The sequence below is a fragment of the Borostomias antarcticus genome (genome assembly GCF_949987555.1).
Source record: "Borostomias antarcticus genome assembly, chromosome: 12".
Taxonomy (NCBI): Eukaryota; Metazoa; Chordata; class Actinopteri; order Stomiiformes; family Stomiidae; genus Borostomias; species Borostomias antarcticus.
In genome coordinates this window covers 9,447,271-9,450,672 of record NC_140245.1, presented here as the reverse complement: position 1 = coordinate 9,450,672, position 3,402 = coordinate 9,447,271, and the positions used below count along the sequence as shown (strand labels likewise).

The following is a 3,402-nucleotide window of genomic DNA, read 5'->3' as shown; positions in this document are numbered from 1 at the left end:
GACACCGGCCCTGTAAAGGGCTTCCGCAAACACCTCTCACTGCTCACACTTTCACAGGGCGCACGGCTGTGTGTGTGTGTGTGTGTGTGCGTGTAGGTACTGTAGCCCCCTTTCTGTTTTATACTGTAGCTATGATGTTGTGTGCAGCAGTGTATCAAGGCTTCATGGCTGACTAATGTGTGTGTGTGTGTCTCACTGCGGTGTGTGTGTCCAGGCTTCAATGGGTCCCTCAGGACCACTACAATGAAACAAGAGCTTTATGAGGGTCTGGCAGGTGAAGAGAGAAACACCAGCACCAAGAAAGGGAGGGAGAACGAGAGAAAGAGAGAGTGAGGGAGAGGGGAGGACAGGGAAGAGAGAGAACGGGTGAGAGAAGGAGAGACAGAGAGAGAGGAGAGAAAGCAAGAGAGAGGAAAGAGAGGATAGATTAACAGTTTCCTCCAGGAGAGAACAGAGAGGACTCCAGTGTGCTAACCTCTCTACAAGATAGATGGACCCCAACCTGCATCCTTTCTCTCTTCTCTGTCTCCTCCTCTTCATCTCCCTCCCTCCCTCTCTCCATCCCTCCCTCCATCCCAATGTGCCATGTTAGACCAGTGATTTCCTCTCCCCTGGAGAAACCCCTGATCTGACATGACAGGATAGGTGTGTTGAGAATTACATGTTTACACCTATCTTAGTCGTGTTAGATCATAGGATATATCTGAGGGAAGAGAGAAAGGCAGGGTGCGTTTGTGGAGAATCTGAACGAAGCCCTGGATATTTCTACAGCATGGGGGCTGCAGCACAACAGGAAATAGCCCCAGGCCTCTAATGTAACTGTAGCCCTATGGCCTGACTGACACACACACACACACACACACTGTAACCCTAGCATGGCCATTCATTCTGGCCTGAGAGCTACACGCCTGCAAACATACAGACTACTTGCTACTGCCCAAAGAAGGGAGTCTTTATCTATAGACTACCCCTCTAAAGGAGAGCTCTTTACATATAGATGACCACTCTAAAGGATACTACAAATGCTCAAACTATGAAGTAGGATTAGGATTAGTTAGCTGATCATCTATCCCCAACAAACACCAATCAACACCAGCGTTGGATTGCTGTACCATGTTTGGTGGTGACTGTTGACGTTGGTTGAATGGATTTTGCAGGTGATTTATAAACTTCCAACAGTCTACCAACTGCCAACTTTAGAATGTTGAGTTAGGGGATGGTTGGCTTTGGTTGGGGCCGTGTGTACGCATCTTTAATATGATGTATAATGGCACAAAACAATATGACACACCACGCATATGACATCAAATGTCCACATACAAACTTATTTATTAACAAGTTGCAGAAAAGTACGTCTTTATACTAGATATAAAAACATAAACAGTTGTGATTTCATCTGCAGTGACCTCTCCTATGATTGGACAGGCCTGGTGATGGTCCTACAGTAACAGCCTTTCTCATTGGATGGTTGGGTGAGGTGTGGCGCTTCCTTCTCCACTCCTAACAAACTAATACATTCTGCTAGACGATGAATTAGGATTGGGATCAAATCCATCACAATTCCTCTCAATTTACATTAGAACTTGAAATACGGTTTGTAAATGACGTACAGATCGAGGTTAGCAGCCAGATGTGGATGTGAGATGGACGTGAGCCCAGCCCCGAGGAGAGGAGGGGGGATACAGGGGGGGTCCGTTAACCTGGCGACAGCTGCCTGTAAACTAATGTTTATGGATATAGATGAACGTGTGTGTGTGTGTGTGTGTATTCGTGAGTGTTCATGGGTGTACAGTAAGGACGTACCTCTATGTGTCAAGCGGTAAAAACACATTGTACTTTCAAAAAAACGACAAAAAAAACATCATCCAAGAAGGTACAAAAAGGTAGACACTCTAACACACTAACTGCTCTGTTGATGAGCAGGATCACAGACGATCACCATGTAAAGCTGATTATCGCATTCAGTTGATAAAACAACACAAATCAGACACTTTAGACATTCTCAAGTTTTATAAATTTATAGTTGAGGTTGAAGGAAGGATAACAGGGTTGGAGGGGGCGCAGCATTATGTGGGGGACACATTAACACTGAAGAACCACTGTGCTCAGCCAAGCAGGGACTGTTTTGACCTGTTTTGAACTAGCCTCATTTGGGCTTCTGAACAAAAAAACACTTAGCGGCCACTACCAGTTTATTTCACAGTCAAATAATTGCCTTTACAGTGACCTAAATATACTTCTTAGGTAAAGACTCATGGGAAACAATGTTTTTAAAAAAACAAAAAAAACAATAGTTAACAGAGCATTCGCTAACACAGAAATTACACCTTTTTATTCAAAGAATGAGTTGCTGCAATGCTTTCTGTAGGCCAATACCTGTTAGGTTTTTCTAGAAAAATAATAATACTGATCCCTAATTAAACCAAATCTGAAACATCGGACCAGACGCTGGTTCAAATGGTGTCTAATCCAAGGGGTTCTTCTACAGAAAACACTCCATCCTGGCTGTCCGAATACTCTAGAAATGCATCCTTCCTCTTCTTTCCTCTGATCTAACATGACTGGATAGGTGTAACCATGTGCTTCTATACACAGCTGTCATCAATCAATTCATGTCAGATCAGTGGTTTCTCCCAGGAAGGGAAGGATGAAGGAAGGGAGGAAGTAAGTCAGGGAAGAAGGAAGTTGTGTTTACAAAGAGCTGAGCCTGGGGCCTCAGCACATGTGGGACCTCCAGCAGGAGAGGACTGGACCTCAGGAGAGGACTGGACCTCAGGAGAGGACTGGACCTCAGGCGCTGGGCGCACCTCGGGAAGCACCTGTCGGCCCGGACTGGCAGAGAGAGCGATGCTGGCTAGCTTACACCTAACCGTGGGACTGAAGAATCATGAACAAATGTCTCGACAAAAGTACTGATATGAAAATAAATAATTAAAAAGAAAAGAATAATTACAACCTAATTTCAGGAACTCGATTTGAAAGTAGAACATAAAATAGAATAATGTCAGCTGCTGGGAGGATTGAAAAGGTCTGTTGATATGGGTAGAGAGAGCAGAAACCCTCCCGAAGCCCTGTCTGCCTGTCTCTCAGTCTGCCTGTCTCTCAGTCTGCCTGTCTCTCAGTCTGCCTGTCTCTCAGTCTGCCTGTCTCTCTGCCTGCCTCCCTATTGCCTCTCTGTCTGTCAGTCAGTCTGTGAATATGTACAGGTCAGGACTTGGACACAGCCAGCTTGCCAGAGAAGGCGAGAGAGAGAGAGCAGAGAGAGAGAAAGGGAGAGAGAGCAGAGAGAGAGAGAAAGAGAGAGGGAGGGAGGGAGAGAGCAGAGAGAAAGAGCAGAGAGAAAGAGAGAGAGAGAGGGCGGGAGAGAGCAGAGAGAGAGAGCAGAGAGAAAGAAAGAGAGAG

At 45.6% G+C, this 3,402-nt stretch overlaps 1 protein-coding gene across 2 annotated transcripts in view; it reads right to left on the bottom strand.

Annotated features, from left to right (window-relative positions):
- Positions 1-1,321: 1,321 nt before the first annotated feature.
- Positions 1,322-3,402, bottom strand: part of st3gal3b (ST3 beta-galactoside alpha-2,3-sialyltransferase 3b) — a 54,537-nt gene continuing 52,456 nt past the window's right edge. Inside the window, exon 14 of one of the 2 annotated variants that reach the window (XM_084447126.1) lies at positions 1,322-3,402. This exon is cut by the window's right edge and continues 779 nt beyond it. The gene's annotated coding sequence lies outside the window, so the exon portion shown is untranslated. The other variant, XM_084447127.1, reaches the window with a different exon arrangement.